The 18679-nt window shown below is 45.6% G+C and overlaps 1 long non-coding RNA gene across 1 annotated transcript in view; it reads left to right on the top strand.

Moving 5' to 3' along the window:
- Nucleotides 1–18231, top strand: part of 1700029J03Rik (RIKEN cDNA 1700029J03 gene) — a 62058-nt gene extending 43827 nt beyond the window's left edge. Inside the window, exons 2-3 of the long non-coding RNA NR_040494.1 lie at nt 17421–17723; nt 17926–18231. This is a non-coding gene — a long non-coding RNA (RIKEN cDNA 1700029J03 gene). The remainder of the gene's footprint in view (nt 1–17420; nt 17724–17925) is intronic.
- The last annotated feature ends 448 nt before the right edge of the window (nt 18232–18679 follow it).

The raw sequence follows: 18679 nt of genomic DNA, 5'->3' as shown, positions 1-18679 counted from the left end.
GGGAAACAGTGTAGTATATAGTGTTTGTGCATGGGAAACTGTAATATATAGTGTTTGTGTATGGAAATACATTGTAGTATATAGTGTTTGTGAGAAACTGTAGTATATAGTGTTTATATATGGAAAACAGTGCATATAGTATATAGTATGTTCTATATGTAGCATATATAGCATATATAGTATATAAAGTATATAGTATATAGTGTTTATATTTGGGAAACAGCATAGTATATAGTGTCTATATATGGGAAATAGTATACTTGCAATGCTAATGTATGGTAAACTGTATAGTATATATGTATATATATATATATATATATGTGTGTGTGTGTGTGTAATCTCTCTCTCTCTTTATATATATATATATATACATATAGTGTTTATGTATGGGAAAGAGTATGGTATATAGTATGATTTTACTGGGAAAGAGAAGAGAGAAAGTTCTGGAGAAAGAACTTAGTGGGCACACAATGGGAGCAGCTATCATATGAGTTAGATATGAGTTAGACCACAAGGAGCAGAAATCAGTGTAAAAGCAAGGCAGGCATCATGGTGGCTATCACCGCATATAGTGTGGGCATGAAGAAGATAAAGGAAGCCATGGTGGACAAGGAAGGAAAGTGCCTGTATTTTCAAGTTTGGCCTCTGTCTTCATTTTCTTGTGCTGCTGTAAGAGAAAAGCCCAGAGTAAACGGGTTACTGAAATACAGCAACCAAGAATTATTTTTGACCTATGGTTCCAGAATCTCAGAAACCCCAAATCAAGGACACCTCTGTGGGCACCTTCTTGCTCCATCATCCTGTGGCAGAAGGGCAGGGCATGAGAGCATGAGCCCATGAGACAGGGGACTCCAGCCTCAGGTCCTTGGCAGTGACATTAGTCTGTCTCTGAGAGTGGATCCAGGAGCCTTCAGTAGCTCAGTGTGCTCCAAGTCCATCTTTCTTTTCCTTCCTTTTCCTTGCTTCCTCCATCCTTCCCTCTCTTCTTCCATCCTTCTCTCCCTCCACCCTTCCCTTTCTCCCTTCTTCCCGCTCACCTTCCTTCCCTCCCTCCTCCCCTCCTTCCTCCCCTCCCTCCTTTCCTCCTCTCTCCCCTTCCTTCCTTCCTTCCTTCCTTCCTTCCTTCCTTCCTTCCTTCCTTCCTTTCTTTCCTCCCTCCCTCCCTCCCTAGAACTTAATACATAGCCCAGGGGCTGCCTTGGAACTCACTGTCTGGCCTGTGACTCCTGACCTCCCACAGCAGGCTCCCAAGTGGGAAGTACAATACTTGGGCCACCATGCCTTGCTAGGCCTAACATTTTTCATCAACACTTTTCTTGCTGTCATTTGTGGCCATCACCGGACTTGTGCCTGTTTGCCTGTGCTGGGCCGCTCGTGAAAAGGTGGGTTACCAGGGGGCTGAAGCCATTGGTGTGTCTTCTGAGAGTTCTCCGTATCCAGATTGTGAGTCGCCCAGCAGCTACTGTAGTTAATATGTAATTAAAATATGTAGAACATTATTTCAGCAACTGTAGCGTCTTGGGATTTTGTGATTTATTTCCCTTCAGGAAAGTGGTTGCTGTATTTTAGGCTTTAGAGGAAGCAAGCGGATTCTGTGAGACATGAAGTAGCCAGCAGGTGACGTGGAATGTGTGACGATGACTCTTTTGTGAATGAAGTCTCAGCGGTGGCATTTGTGGCTCTGTGGAATGAGCCAACTGTCATTTCACATGAAGAGTCTCAGGTGCTAGTGGGCTGAAGGAGCAAGTCTTAGTTTTGATTACTAGTACTACAATAAAATACCACGAGGAAAACTTATTTGGAGAAGAAAGGGTTTATTCAGCGTACACTTCCACATCCACAGTCCATCACTGAAGGAAGTCAGAACAGGAACTCAAGCAGGGCAGGAACCTGGAGGCAGGAGCTGATGCAGAGGCCATGGAGGAGTGCTGCGGACTGGCTTGCTCCTCATGGCTTGCTCAGCCTGCTTACTTATAGAACCCAGGACCACCTGCCCAGGGATGGTAACACTTACAATGGGCTGGGGCCCTCTGCATTCAATCACCAATTAAGCAAATAAATGCCCTACAGCTGGATCTTATGGAGGCATTTTCTTAATTGAGGGATCCTCCTTTCAGAAGACTCTAGATTGTGTCAAGTTGAGATAAAACTAGCTAGGACATGGGAAATCTTCATTCAAACCACCACACCTTGTAGACACTAACTAAATACGCCTTTCCATGGGTCTGTATTGGTACAAGTAATAATAGAATGTATACTCACACCCACCATGCATGTTTGCATGAATATGTTTGGGTGTATGAGGTGCACGTGTGACTGCAGACATGAACATGCTTGTGTGTGCATGCGTGTGGAGGATGGGGTCATTCCATGAAGCCCTTGCTCAGGGGTCAGATCTCTTGTTTTGTTGAGAGTCTTTCCCTGGCCAGGAGCCCTGAGGATCTGCCTGCTTCTGTCTCCCTCGTGCTGGAATTCAACAGCTTTCCACCAAATCGGGCCCTTTTTGCATGAGTTTTGGGTACGGGAATCAGGTGCTCACGCTGTGTAGTAAGCCCTCGGCTGACCGATCCATCTCCCCAGTTCCATTTTTAATTATTCACTTTGCCCATTTAATAGAAATAATAATTTTTTTTTGCTTTATGCAGCACACAATACATGGGTAGTAATATTATACTAAACTCCCCTCGCTGAAACAAATTCCAGGATTATTTAATAAGTGAAATCAATAAAATATTTTAAGCAGTCAGGTTCGATGTCAATCTGTCCTGTAAAGAATGCTGATAGAAATTTATGATCAGTTTGTTTGCTTCTGAGAAGATGAAATGTAGACCACACCCTGCCTGCCAGTCAGCACCTGTCTTGACCCCTGTGCTTCCCAGGATTATGAAACCCACAGCAGCAGCACCTGGGAGTTCAGGGAAACCGCAGGCTCTGGGCTGGACCTGAGAGGCTGTGTTTTAGAACCTTCAGAACAGGCACTCTGTGCTGGCTAATGCTACGACAATTTAAATAAGCTAAACTCATCTGAGAGGAGGGAGACTCTGTTATGAAAGTGACTTCATAAGATCCAGATGTAGGGTGTTCATTTTCTTAATTAGTGATTGATGGCAGAGGGCCCCAGCCCATTGTGGGTGTGACTATCCCTGGGCTGGTGGTCCTCCGTTCTATAAGAAAGCAAGCTGAGCAAGTCATGAGGAGCAAGTCAGTCCGCAGCACCCCTCCATGGCCTCTGCATCAGCTCCTGCCTCTAGGTTCCTGCCTTGTGTGAGTTCCTGCCCTCACTGCTTTGATGATAACGTGTTACATGGATGGATGATAACATGTCACAGCGTTCTTCCCTAAGCTGCTTTTGGTCACAGTGTTTGGTTACACGCTAAGACGTGCCCCATAGGTTTATGTATTTGAATATTGGTCCGCAGCTGGTGGAACTGTTTGGGAAGGATCAGAGGCATGGTCTTGCTACTAGGGATGCACTTTGAGATTTCAAAAGCCCACCCCTTTCCCAGGCATTTCTCTCTTTACCTCCAACCTGCGGATGAAGATGTCAGATCCTAGCTCTAATACCATAGACTTTAACCCCTAAGCTATAATCCGAAATTGAATGTTTTCTTTTATACTTTGCCTTGGCCATGGGTTTTATCACAGCAGTCAAAAAGCAACCAAGACAGAGCATTACTGTAATGGTAGATTTGGTGCCCATTTGACTGAGCCACAGAAAGCCCAGATGCTTGGTATAACTTTGTGAGCATTTCTATGATTAACATTTACAGTGACTGACTTAGTAAAAGAGATACAACCTAAGCAGTGGAGAGCCTGAAAGAATAACAGGGTGACACTCTGTGGTCTGAGAGGCCTTTTGTTCTCACAAGTCACTGGCTGGCTGTACACGCTCCCAGGCCCCGGGACTCAGACTAGAACTGAGCTATTGGCTCTTGAGCAAGCGTCTACAGCTTTAGGACCCAACACATAGATCCTGGGACTTGACTCGCATAATTTTGTGAGCCAATTTATATATATATATTTTTTTTTCTACATTTCTCCACACATCTTACTGGTTCCTTTTCTTTACAGTCTTGATACAGATACATCCTAACTTTAATCTTTCCTGTTTTTTTTAAAATTTTTTTTATTACGTATTTTCTTCAATTACGTTTCCAATGCTATCCCAAAAGTCCCCCACACCCCCCCCACTCCCCTACCCACCCATTCCCTTTTTTTTTTTTGGCCCTGGCATCCCCTGTACTGGGGCATATAAAGTTTGCCTGACCAATGGGCCTCTCTTTCCAGTGATGGCCAACTAGGCCATCTTTTGATACATATGCAGCTAGAGTCAAGAGCTCTGTATTCTTTCCTGTTTTATCTTGATGTTGTAATTTCCAAAGTACTTGGAAAAGTAGCACAGTAGAGGCCCTGTTATTTATTTATTTAAAAGATTTAGTTTTTGTTCTATGTATATGGATGTTTTTGCCTGTGTGTATGACTGTTCATCACATGCACGCAGTATCTGTAAAGGCCAGAAGAGGGCATCAACTCTCCCTGGAACTGGAGTCACACAGACAGTTGTGAGCCTCTATGTAGGTGCTGGAAATCAAACCCAGGTCCTCTGCAAGAGCAGTCAGTGCTCTTAGCCGCAGAGTCACTTCTCCAGCCTCCATTTAGATATGTGTATGCCTCAGTCATTTCTTGTTTGTCAGACTATGCATGCATGGAGCACAGGGATGAGATAAACTTATATGTTATGTGATACACGGGACTTCAGCTCAGCCCAGTACAAGTGTGAGTCTAGTGTGCAGGCCTTGGGATTTTTTCCTGGAGAGACACGGCCCACCCAAGTCAGGACTAACATTTTATATCACAGCCTTTTTGCTAAGGCAGGAGCAAGACCAGACAGGGCAGAGGGTGAACAGAGGCCTGGCGACAGCTGCTCCTATCACCAAGTGTTCTTAGTGACATCATGAGCTACTTGTTTCTTGTAGCACTTTGACTCAAATAGTCTTCTAGAACCTTCTTTATAATCACAGCACACGGTTTCTTACACCAGTCTTAGCCATCAGGCCCTTCTTTTAAAGCCACAATGAACTTTGTAAAAGGAGAATTGGCTTAAAAGAAGAAAGACGATCTCTCGTCACCAGCATGGCATGAATGTGTGTATTTACACAGAATCTTGTATGAAGAACACGTGGAAAAAATTTTATGTCTCTCTCTTCTACAAATATTGACTTCATTAGTGAAATGGAGATTTATTTATTTTTTTAAATAGTTGCAAGGAAAAATTCTTTCAGCTGAAAATGGGAAAGAATTTACTAAGTTTGAATATCTTAAAATAACTCCTGGACCCTATTCTTGTCCCAGCTTTGGAGGATTTTGCTCCTGATAGTGCTATTACAGGATATTCCAAAAGTGAGAGCATTTCTGACATTTCTGTAAAATCAAGAGTGTGCTCTGTTTAAGACATGGAAGAACAGAGTTTTGCTTTGTGTGCATGCCTGGGCCTGCAATGAGCTGTGGCACTGGGATTTTCTATGAAATTTGGGAAAAGAAAGCATTTAAGAACTCATAGGAGAGTGACAGCACACACTGTGGCACATGCCTCTCTGTGACAACACACTCTGTGACACATGCCTCTCTGTGATGGCACACACTGTGGCACATGTCTCTCTGTGATGGCACACACTGTGTCACATGCCTTTCTGTGACAGCACACACTGTGTCACATGCCTCTCTGTGACAGCACACTCTGTGTCACATGCCTCTCTGTGATGGCACACTCTGTGTCACATGCCTCTCTGTGACGGCACACTCTGTGTCACATGCCTCTCTGTGATGGCACACTCTGTGTCACATGCCTCTCTGTGACGGCACACTCTGTGTCACATGCCTCTCTGTGACAGCACACACTGTGACACATGCCTCTCTGTGACAGCACACTCTGTGTCACATGCCTCTCTGTGACAGCACACTCTGTGTCACATGTCTCTCTGTGACGGCACACACTGTGTCACATGCCTCTCTGTGACAGCACACTCTGTGTCACATGCCTCTCTGTGACAGCACACTCTGTGTCACATGCCTTTCTGTGATGGCACACACTGTGTCACATGCCTCTCTGTGACAGCACACACTGTGTCACATGCATCTCTGTGACAGCACACTCTGTGTCACATGCCTCTCTGTGACAGCACACTCTGTGTCACATGCCTTTCTGTGATGGCACACACTGTGTCACATGCCTCTCTGTGACGGCACACTCTGTGTCACATGCCTCTCTGTGACGGCACACTCTGTGACACATGCCTCTCTGTGACAGCACACTCTGTGTCACATGCCTCTCTGTGACGGCACACTCTGTGTCACATGCCTCTGGAGCCCAGGGTAAACAGTGCTGTGGATGTAAAAGCACGCTTGATCACACTCCATGTTGTTTTCTTGGGCATCATGCCAGTCTTTTTTTCTTGCGTGCGCAGGACTGGCTAGCAGCAACGCTGCAACAGGATCCTTCTGCACACGTTTATTGGGAGAGCTTGATTGCAGAGGCGAAAAGACCCCGAGCCCAGAACTGGTGCTGCTTTTATAGGCCTAGGAGAGGCGTGTCTCACACCCGGATTGGTTATGCACTACGCCTCATTTGCATGTTCCTCATCTGATTGGCTACTCCCTCTCTGTACCTCACAGAGCCTCATTATCATACCTCATTTGCATGTCTCACATCTGATTGGTTATACTCTCAAAGCCTCATTATCATGCCCGGGCCAGGCAGTGTCTTTGCAAAAAACTTTACTGCATATGTACACATTGGTTGTTTGTCCAAACTTATGCGTGGTGGCCAGCAGTAGTCAGTGCCACTCTGCAATGGCACATGTGGCTTCCCACATTTTTTGGTCACAGCTTTTAGTCCACTACAGAATCATCCATGGTTACTAATTGTGAACTATGACAATGGTTATGGGATGCCCAGATGTTTGCAAACAAAGTAAAAGATTGGGCAGGTGATAAGCTACACCGTTGCCTGAGAAGGTCCAGGTCAAACTCAGCTAAGAGCACTTGGTCTCAGTCTCTTATTGTTTATTAACTTTCAAGTATGGCTCCACTGTCCTTTGGTAAAGTTTGGGCCCATTGTCCCTTGGTGAAGTGTGGTTCCACTGTCCCTTAATGAAGTGTGGTTCCACTGACCCTTGGTTAAGTGTGGGTCCACTGTCCCTTGGTGAAGTATGGGACTACTATCCTTTTGTGAAGTGTGGGTCCACTGTCCCTTGGTGAAGTGTGGGTCCACTGTCCCTTGGTGAAGTGTTGGTCCACTGTCCTTCGGTGTGTCAGTGTCACACCTGTGCAGAACAACAGGTTCTTAGTGTAGAATGTTTTCAGAGCACAGGTCTGAATTCCCAAGTTTCCCTTCCCTTCAAGGACCCATGACGGTGCCATCTTGGTTTATGGCTAGTGTTTTGACTGCACTGGAAGTGGGTTCCTGGAGAGGCGAGCTAGGCAGTGAAGCAAACCTTTTGTTCACCCGAGGGCTCAGTTCCTGGAGTTGGACATGATCAGCACTGAGGGGCACACTAAGCTGAAGGAGACTGCATTCATGGGTGCAGCCTGGGCCGTTCGCATGAACATTATTTAGCTCTGTTTCTAAGAGTTGCCTGAGCGTGTGAACCCATTAAGGATTGGGACACATGGGTGACCCAGGACACATGGGTGACCAGGGATACATGGGTGACCCAGAACACATGGGTGACCCAGGACACATGGGTGACTGGATAAGATTCTCATCTTGCCACTCCTGGTCAATGTGCATTGAACAGTGAATTTAGGTTCTGGAGCTGTGTGAATCATTTTTCATCCAATGAAAGCCCTTATTGAGAAATTCAGTATTGCTTTGCTAAAGTGGGCATCTACTGAATACCCCGATGCCACCCTTCCATCTGATATAGTAATCTGTTATCTGTATTTAATTATGGAAGGTGAAAGTTGCCGGGCAGCCCGATGGAAATTTTTAAGTCCTTTCAAGCTAGGTTGGCTGTCTTCTCAGATCAATCTCCCTGCCAATGACAGCCAATACTTTCATATGTGATTACAGGCCCGCTCCATCTTTTCATAAGCAGAGACTCTTTGGAATCATATGTATTGATCTTTTTAATAGAAGTCAGGAAAAATAAAATTACTCTGGCTTCTTGCGGCAGAACGATGATAAATGATAACTTAGAAACTTATGGGAGAAATTTTTTTCCTGCCCTGGATTATTTTAATCACTAAAAATGATGGTCTTTTTAATAATATTTGCTTTCCATTATGCTCATTTGCAGCCTGGCCAAAAGTGGTTTCTGTATTGCTTGAGTGACCGCATGGAGGCAGAGGCCACTGGTGTTCCCGTACCTGCTGGTGACTCAGGTACAATGGGCCCTAAAAGGGGGCAAGAAGCCAAGTTCGTGGCCTCTGCAGGAACTCCAGGCTGAGTTTCAGTAAAGACCTTTGCAGACACAGAGTATGCTGTGCATTTCTTTCCCCTTGGCTTGAATGCTCGTTGCTCACACCCTTCTCTTAGATTTAGCTTTTGTTTCTTGTGTCCACCTTCATTTATCTCCTGTTTGGCCAAGTCTAATTACTCTCTGATGGTTTTTCTGTCTTGCTTAAGATAAAACATCGGTGAATTCATGCCTCTGGCTTTAATTCTTCACTGTGTGTTCCTGAAAGCAGTCGAAGGTGCTTTGTTGAAAACTAGAAACCAAGCATGTTGGATTGGGTCACCACTCTACCAAGTTCCTCCCAAAGTGATGAGCACGGGCCTTGTGGTATCTCTTATGTTGGAAGATGGGTTCCTGTTTTAAAATTGGATCAAGTTTCTATTCCTATTTGAAGGCAGTTTGTCCTTTTGCCTTGGGATCGAGGCATAGAGGAGCAAAGAGTATCAATGCCAGGACATAAAGTAGACTTCAGAATCATGGATGAGAAACAGAGCATCGAAGAGGTCAGGCCAGAGTATGCCTTGCTCTGCTTGGCTGGGCCATGGGCAGCTGTTTGTGAGAGGCCATGCCAGTCACCTTCATGGTTCAGTGACCTTGTGTCACTGTGATGAAGTGAGAATCTGTCTCATGTGTTCATTTATTCTCCATTTCCCCCCCCCCGCACCCCCACGCCCGCTAAGAAAAAGATCTGCCTATTTAAGAAAAGGCCTGTGTTCACAAGATTGACTTTCAACTTGGTTTAATCCAGTCCTGCCAAGACTTGATAGAGTTAGTGCGAATTTTGTGAAGACAGGTTTCCAAGCTGCGTCTACGGCAATGTCATGGAGACAACCCTGTCAGTCAGCCTTGAGTGACACTTGGGGGTGGGTGGGTGAGTGGAGTCTGATGTGGAGGTTCATGGAGGGCTACAGGAAGGTTGAAGACTGGAGAGCAGGTGTAAGATAGAGGAAAGCTAAAGGGCATGGGAGGGGCCGGGCGTGGTGGCTCAGACCTTTAATCCCAGCACTTGGGAGGCAGAGGCAGGCGGATTTCTGAGTTTGAGGCCAGCCTGGTCTACAAAGTGAGTTCCAGGACAGCCAGGATTATACAGAGAAACCCTGTCTCAAAAAAAAAAAAAAAAAAAAAAAAAAAGGGCCTGGGAGGGGAAGGGCTTGCAAGGGAGCAGGCGCTTTCTGGGGAGCTAAACAGCCTCCCAAGTGGCTGACACACAGAAAGGACCCAGAGACCACTCAGAAGTATGGGAAATCTCTTGAGTTTAAATTTCTTCACACTTGGAAAACACTGGTGGCTCGAAGGTTACTTGTGCTTGAACCTTGTGCGTGATGCTGTCTTTGACTGGCAGAGAATTCGATTCACTGCCCCTGGCGCACATGCAGTGCAGGATAGCTGTGAATTGCTCCCAACATAACCTCATAGATTTACTTCAAACATCATGAGACTTTCTTGCCATTTAGGTGTGCGCAGTTGTACAGACAGTGTTGTGTCACAATGTCCAAAGGTTGAACTAACTTCTATACTGTTCAACCTTGGCCATATCATTCTATTCCATTAAAATTTAGTGCCTGAGAACTATTTGTTTATGGAGAACTGACCCCAATATATCATAAGGTTGGAAAAGTGCTAACACGTGAATGCTGATACCCATAGAACAAGCAAACTGAAACTACCCCATGTGATAGACATGAGGATGTGGGGGAACTTGGCCACTGGAGATGCTGCTGGATGTGTTATCTGTAACAAACCTCCAAGAATCAAAACTACCATAATAAAGTCTTTATTCCTTCATTTATTCATCTCAGAAGCAGTTGTGTAGTGCCAATGGGGTGGCAGGCACTGATCTAGACACTGAGCATGTCTTCCTCCAGGGAGCAAAGGGCCCAGGGCAAGGCACAGGTTCTTGGCTGCTGTCTGGCAAACTGCCCCATCCTCAGGCCTGGGAAGGAACTATCGTTCAAAGACAGGAGACAGAGGAGCTATAGTAATTCTGCCCGGGGCTCACAAGAGGCACGGAAAATTACCCCTCTGAGGTCACAGAGCCGCACTGAGGGAGCAATACTTGTGCCAGCATGATCTGGGATTTTCCGAAAGGACACCACTTTATGGAGAAAAACGGTCACTCAAAAATGGTCACATGATTTATATTTACAGTGAATAACAACCCTTTTCTCCTTATGGTTATTTGTTATTTACTGTTTGCACTGTTGCTTAAATTCTACATTTTAAAATGATGAACCCCATCTTACAATGCATATTGGCAGAAAATTAAGAACAAACTATGAAAGCACAGTTTTTAAAGAAATCCTTTTAATTTATATGTGGAGACAGGTTCTTGTCACATCTACTTTTGCACATAAAAATAACTTACTCCCTACAGTGCAACCTAGGTAATTTTTTTATATGAAATTTGTTTCAAGCTGATTCGCCTTTCCCCCACTGGGTGACAGCTGCGTCCTCACAGATGACTGTATTTGATGACGTCGGGTATGGATGTGTGAAGCATCTCCTTCTCCCATTCCTGAACGCAGTGAAAAAGGCAGAATTTGAAAGTGCAAATTGGATGCCCGGCAGCTCTCGGGAGAGAAAGGATGATAATTTGTTTGCCTCTGGGATTTGATAACTGTTAATTCTTCATGAACTTGGCCCCTACCAAACATATATTGTACTTTTCTCTGATAGGAAATTCATATTGTTAAACTCTATGTGAACTCAACGTATTAATGTAGACTGCTTACTAGCAAAAATGACTTTCAAATGTCAGATAAAATTAAATAACATGGCTTAATAAAATAAGCTTGTTTCCGAAAATCTGTTTTTCATATTTGTGAAGGAGTTATCTGTCCAGTTATTCAAACCAAGATATTGCCAACACAGGAAAAAGAGACAGTCTTTTATCAATTATCAAGAGGACCATTGATTTCACAAAGCCAATTAGAACAGATCTGGAAGACATGTAAATATTAGTTTTAGAAGCATTTTTTTTAAAAGAGAAATTCAGTTAACTAGAGTTACTAAATAAAAATAAGACGTCGCGTTTGTTACCAGAGTCACACTTTGCTGTGGGGTAAGCTTGGAGGAATCTAGCTCTCAAATATTATCAGTTAAATGAGTTCATATAGACATGATTTGTTCATAAAGTATAGGGTCAATTTTATGGTTACTGCTGGTTAACTGGAACAGGCAAACATCCCATTGTTGATTAGATAGTTTTGTAACAAAGTGCAAATGATCAAGAATGCAGCTCTGAGCACTGCTAGCCCTCTATGATGTCACTGGTGTAGTAGCTGTCTATGATGTCACCAGTGTAGTAGTCATCTATGATGTCACCGGTGACCCCTGTTGCTTGCTTTGCTGGTGTTAAATGGAAACAATCATTTTCCATAACTTCATCCCCAACATCAACATCATCCCCAACATCAGGGAGGAAGAGTTGAGGATCTCTGTCTGATGGTCTCCAGAAGCAGAGCAGGGCAGCATCTCCATCTGATGCTCTCCAGAAGGGAAGCAGGGCAGCATCTCCATCTGATGGTCTCTGGAAGGGTGGCATCTCCAGCATAGACACTAAAAACAGACCAGGAACAGGAGTTGTAGTATCTGAGAGCATGGATGGTTACTTCTAGAACCAGTTTGTTTCTGCTTAGGCAGTGTTTTAGGGAGAGTGGTTAGTCTGCTTTCTGTCATTTGTAACAAAATGCCCAAGATAAGAGGAAAAGAAGTTTCTTTTGGCTCATGGTCTTGGAGGCTTCAGTTAATGGTCAGTTCAGCACATTCCTTTAGGCTGTATAACACCGTGTGTGAGCATCCTGAGGCTGTGCAACATGGTGTGAGCATCCTGAGGCTATAAGACACGGTGTGAGCATCCAGAGGCTGTACAGCATGGTGTGAGCATCTGGAGGCTAAGTTACTTGATTTCCTGCCTGCTATCCATAGACACAAACAAAGTAGCTCACTTTGAAGAAACATTTTGGATAAATGTATCCCTCAAAGGCTCCTGCAGTAGGAACTTAGCTGCAGAGTGTCAATCAGTGTAAGTGGGTGGGAAGAGATAAAGATAATTCTCACGAGACGTTGACTTCTCATATTTTAGCTGTTTTTTAAAAAATATATTTTCATTTGGTGTGTGTGTGTACAGTCTGTGTGCATGTGCACCTGTGGCTGTCAGAGGATAATCCATGGGAATTGGGTTAAGTTCTTTCCTTTCACCATGTTGGTCCCAGGGAGGGAATTCAGGGTGTCAGGCGTGGTGGCAAGCTCCTTCACCAGCTTAGCCATTTTGCCATCCCTCTGATTTATTTCTTAAGAGATCTGTTATTTAAAAAAAGAAATAAAGCAAGACGCCATAGCTACTTGCTTCCTTCTGGCTTCTTCACTGGCTGTGTGGTCTTTCTTTCTTGGGTTCCTAACTGGAACAATGCCAGCTCTCTGGAACTCAGACTAGATAGTTGTTATATCGGGATTCTCTTAGTTCTACTGAGTCTGGGACACATGCTGCCTGCCTCCACCTTGTCAGAGGAAGGTCTTCATTTCATTCCTTGTTACAATGTTTCCTTCCTGTCTTCCTCTCTGTATCTACTAGACTTCCAAGGATTTTCTCCATTTCTCAGTCTACATTTCACACATGTGGAGGTCAGGGGGCGACTTGTAAGAGTCGTTTCTCTCCTTCCACCATGTGAATTGATGGGGATTGAACTCAGGTCTGCAGGCTTGGTAGTGACTTTACCTACTGAGCCAACTTACTGCATCCAGACTACATTACTGCTATATAGGAGGAGAACTGGAACTAAGACCCGTGCCAGCCTTTGCTGTTGCAGCTATTTTAATAAAATGCCCTCACTGGCATCCCTGACATTCCTCTTAGCCCTGCTGTATTTCCTTGTCAGCACAGTTCCCACATCTACCCAGCTCCATATTCCATCCACTCTCCTGTATCCATCCTGTTCTTGAACAGCCGGGCATGCCCCTGCCCCAGTGCATCAAGTCACCTCCCCCTTCCTCCACAAATATTCTCACCCAGGGTCATCTCCTCCCACCCTAATGTCAGTGAGCTTTTTAAACCCAGGCCTGGATTCCTATACTTCTCAGCACTTTGTGGCCTCCTGCTACCTCCAGAACAGGCAGTGAGCAAGATGCACTTACAAGGTCCCTGCTGTTTCCTCTCCCGTCATCCTCTCTCAAGCATCTCCTCTTACCTGTGTCCCATCCCTTGTACATCACACCCTCTACTGGACCTGGCTGCTTTCTGTCTCATTACCTTCCCGTCTCAGCCAGATTCCAGAACCAGCTTCATCTCTCACACCCCTGTGGCATCCTGAAGTTTGACTGTAAGTTTTTTTCCAGTTTTTACCCTTACTTTGTTTCTGCCACTTTCCCCTCAATCCAAGGTTCTTGGTGGAGGGCGGGACCAGGCTTGCAGGGTTCCCCAGTCTGTACTTCACACAGAGTCGTCTTATCAGTCTTTCACTGCCTGGATGATGCCCATCTCGAGTTCATGCTCTGGGAGGATGCTAAGAAAATTCACCTTCAAGGCACAACTTTGGTGTGTCCAGGGTTCCTCATTCCTCGCCATGCCTGTAAATGTGACTTCTGGGGTCAACGGCAACATTTTCTAATACAGCTACAGGACTGTCTGATGTTTGTGTTCCAATGGTTTCCTTATGTCTTGAATGTTTCCTTTGAGCCAAGTCTGAGGCTCCATCCTGCAGGAGTGATTTCTCATCTGCGGCTTGTACCAGATAACACCGTATTAGTCTTGAATGAATGTGATGTATTTCTAGCCAAATTCATCATCCTGGCGAATGCAACGCTAAGGATTTCAGTCAAATGGAGGGAAGGAGATAAAGAGGCTATGCTGACTTTATTTATGAGTTGTGTGCTCCCAATGCTATAGCCTACAAGGGCTCAAATAAAATAATGAGGCTCTCATCTCCCTCTACGTCGGAATAGATCTAAGCCACGTCTGTCTTCTCTAGACAACAGAGACAGGAAATTCAATAAGCAGAAAGGCCTTTCTTATCAGAAACATCAGGAGGGAGGAATGTCCTAGTTAATGGCACCACCAGTAACTTTGGTTTGAGCCAAAAGTAAAAGTCCCCCTTGATGCCCCCGCCCCCTCCTGTCCCCTTACCTCATGATCTGTATTTATTCTGCTGCCTGAACCTCTCAGCCCCATGGAAATGCATGAACTTCTCTGGCACCATAGCTTCCTTGGTTTCCCCACAGCTCTCTCATCTCCTGAAATCGCATCTTGTCCCAGCAGTCAGAGATCTTTCAAAACCCAATGAAATCATAGCATCCTGATGTTTAAAACATTCCTAAAGTTTCCAACAACAACAAGAGCATCAAAAAACTAGAACTTATGGTCTGGTTTATGAGGCAAATGACCCCCCTTAAGAGAGTCAGCATACAACGGAGAGCTGATGCTCTCTGCGAAGCTGCGGCTCCCTCCCCTTTGGGGCATCTTTTCATGCCCTACTTAGCTTCCCTTCTTTGGCAACAACATGGTGCTAGGCACCTGCTTGGCTATTTGTTTTTCTGTTCCACTCACAGAATAGTGGCTTCAAGTGTAGGGACTCTGCAGATCTTGCAGAGAGCATATGAAATGCCCCGCCACATCATGTGAAGCTTGCTCTGTTCCCCAGCTGACGGTTCTCATTTGGGCGGTTCTGAGATCTTCTGGCTTAGGTGGAGGAAACAGATCATTGAGAGCCTATTTACAGATTTATTTTTGTTTTTTAACTATGTGTAGTTATATTTCATCTCTGTGTGGGTGTGAGCATGTGAGTGTGGGTATCCACAGAGGCCAGAAGAGGGTATCAGATACCCTGGAGCTGGCGTTACAGGCAGTTGTGAACTTCTCAACTTGGGCGCTAAGATCTCAGGTCCTCTGCAGGAACAGGACATGGGGCCAAGCAATCGCCCTCTGGTGAAACGGAAACAAATGTTTCTGTAAGTAACAGATGCATCACTTTGTGCTACAGATGCAGTACCTGTAGTGTCTGCTTGTTAGACAGAGGAATGCAGAAGACTGTGCATGGCGCTCAGCCCCGTCCTTGTGTTTTTTTTCCTGCAATTTCACTGAAGACTCTTCCTAAAGAAAAGGATGGGAGGAGGCACCCACTGCACTTGTGTGGGTGTGCTCACTTGTTGCTACTGTACCAACGGTTTGGAGGACCCTGGGGTGGTTGATGCTTCCTGTATCCCAAGCGGCAAGGATGCAGTGAGTGAGGCTGGCCTGCCCTCCACTGTTGTGACTGCTCTGGGGCAGGTCTTGCAGGGCTCCCTCCTGGTTGGCTCTCTAGCTCTGACTGGAACTATCTGTTTGTCAAGACTGCTGAGCCCTCATTTGCACCTTGTAAAGGTCTCTCTGCTCCTCAGGATGCCTCTTTAGTAAACAGTGGTGGCATCAACTCAGACCTTTGGGGACATAAGCCAGGGTTTTGTAAATGTGTGTATTAAAAGAGTCGGCCAGGTTTTGCTTTTTGTGGATGTGTGGGATTTGTTTTTAAAAAGGATTTATTTATTTATTTTATGTACAAGTGCACTGTCACTGTCTTCAGACACACCTTTCAATGATGAAAATTGTGGCTACAGTTACCAGGGTTCAGATGTGTGTGTGTGTGTGTGTGTGTGTGTGTGTGTGTGTGTCTATGTGTCTGTGTGTATGAGTGTCGAGTTCGTGTGTGTGTGTGTGTGTGTGTGTGTGTATGTGTATGTATGTTGTCCATGTGTCTGTGCATGTCTCTGTGTCTATTTGGGTGTGTGAGTGTCTCTGTTTGTGTATATCTGTATGTGTGTGAGTGTCTGTGTCTGGGTGTATGTGTGAGTTTGTGCATGTGTCGCTGTGTGTGAGTGTCTCTATATGTGTGTGATTGTGTCTGTGTGTGTGTGAGTGTTTGTGTGTCTGTGTATTTGTGTCTATGAGGAGGGGGTGAGGGCCACTTTCACTTTTCTTCTCTCATGATTATCTCGGTGGGTGGTCTAACATCAAGTCCAGTGTGTTCCCTTCCTCCACCTCCAAGTGTGCCCTGAGGATTCTTTCTTTCAGCCAACTCTGCTGACAAAGATGCATGTGAGACAGACCCAGGCAGAGGGGAGGGCACTTTGGATGAGGCTTCCCATTTCCCTGTTGGTGGCCATTTGGAGAGTTGTTTCTGCCTTTCATCTGCCTCCCTTTCTCCTCCCTTCCTCTCTCTTCCTTTCACTTGCCCCACTTTCTCTCTCCCCCCTCCCCTTCTTCCTCTCTCTCCTTCTCTCTCCTTGTCTCCCTCCATGATATCCACTCATTCTCCTTGCCCTCAGGTGCCTCCTCTTCCCAATTTCTTTCTTTTCTTAGAAATGAGCAGTGTGTGAGAGCAAGGCCACATAGGTAGCCAGGAGAGACATGCTTCCTCTCTGGCTAAGCCAAGGACCTCAACCAAGTACTTGTCTGGTGCTGCTTCTCTGCCACCAACTGCTGCCTTCCCAGGGTGCACCAGACATCCTGGGGTTTACCCAACCATCCTTTTGTCACCTCCTCTTCTCACCAGCCAAGACTTGAAGGGAATCTGGGTTCAGAAACAGAGTTTGGGATGGGCCAGGTAGGCAATGGCTCTGGGCGTCGAGCTGTGAAAGGGGTTAGATATTTCTGTCGTCCATTCACCAGAGCCCAGACTTCCCTACACTGCAGACTGGCCTATCACAGTGTCCTGTGGTAGACACCCCCCAACACCCTTGTCCTAGTCCTTTCTTGAAGCTCATTGCCAGAGGAAGAGGTAGCTAGAGATGTTGAAATTCTGAATTCAAACTGAGCTCTTCAGCGCCTGCCAGCAGTAGTGTGAGAATTAATTAGTTCTACACATCTTATATGCATGTTGTGCCTTTCAGTGATGGTGGTGGTATTGTGCATGTGTGCGCACGTGTGTGCGTGTGTGGGTGGGTGTTAGGTGCTCAGCGAGCTGAAGAACGCTAGCCATTATTTCTTTTATTCAGGTACTACTTTAGACTGAGGAAGCGAGATGAAGAGCCAATTGTTTTCTGCATCGAGTTTGTAAGATGTAAACAAATCTTGCTGCTGATTGAAAAAGAGAACAACTATTGCGACCGTCCTCAAAAGGAGGAGTCAGATTACTGCCCAGTCTAAAGCAGCCACATGCTGACAAGCCCTGTCTGCTGAGGCAGCTCTTCAGATGTCTGGGGAATGGAGACTGATGGTCCCAGCAGGGGAGAGACTGTGTTGACTTCGGATGTCTCCAGAAACAGGGATGTCATGGTTTGGATTGGATGGATGTCATGGTAGGTGTCTGCCAAGGCTGGGCATCCAAGGTTGGTACTCAGCCTGTGGCACTCTTCAGAAATGCTAGACCCATTATTGGATGAAGTCCTGTGGGTTAGGCAGTGAGAGTATGCCTTGAAGGAGATGTGGGTGGGCCTCTTGTCTCTTTCTCTTGGCTTCTTGGCTGTGTTGTTCTATGTTGTTCTCTTCTGCCATGTTCAGCACAGTTCCAAAGGAACAGCGCCAGTGTCTCCAGGCTGAAAACTCTGAAATGGTGACGAGAAGCCCAGGCTCTTCTCAGATGGTTTGTCACAGAGCAGGGAAGCGGACACAGCACCAACGATGACAGGGTGAAGCTTCCGGACTGTGAAATGTCTCGAAGAAAACCCTTTGCACCTGCAGAGCAGACAGTGGTGTGGGTCACAGCAGTATCCCCTCCCCAGGGGTTTATACTCTGGGGTTCCACTGCCCCACGCTCCATTGTGATCTGTAAATGTTAAATGGAAAAATAGAAAATTCATAAGTTTTAAGTAACTTCATTATGCTGAATTGCCTTAGCGACTGTCTTCTCTTACCACCTAACATACACAGCGCTTAATGTAGAGATTAAACATTATCGTAGGGATGTCAACCTAGGAGAAACCAAAACTCACAAAGGGTTTGGTACCGTCCACAGCCTCAGGGATCTCCTGGGAATTTTTAATGTGTCTGGATGAATTCAGAGGATGGGTACGGGCTGGTGCATTTCTCTAATGAGGAAGAGATGCCGTAAAGACTCTCCACATGCCCAGGGGCTGGGTTTCAGTGGACAGACTGTTGCAACTCCATTGTTCTTCAAGTATCCCTTACGAAATGTCAAAAGCAGTCCTTATGCTGAACAAGAACAGGCTATCAGGTATACAGGGGGGCTGGCCGATGACCCTTAATGACCCTTCTGTGGTTCTTAAGAGTCCCTATGCTTCACCAGCTCAGATGC

Source organism: Mus musculus, chromosome 16 (genome assembly GCF_000001635.26).
Source record: "Mus musculus strain C57BL/6J chromosome 16, GRCm38.p6 C57BL/6J".
Lineage (NCBI taxonomy): Eukaryota > Metazoa > Chordata > Mammalia > Rodentia > Muridae > Mus > Mus musculus.
The sequence above is the reverse complement of the archived record's forward strand: the minus strand, read 5'-3'. Positions and strand labels throughout refer to the sequence as shown.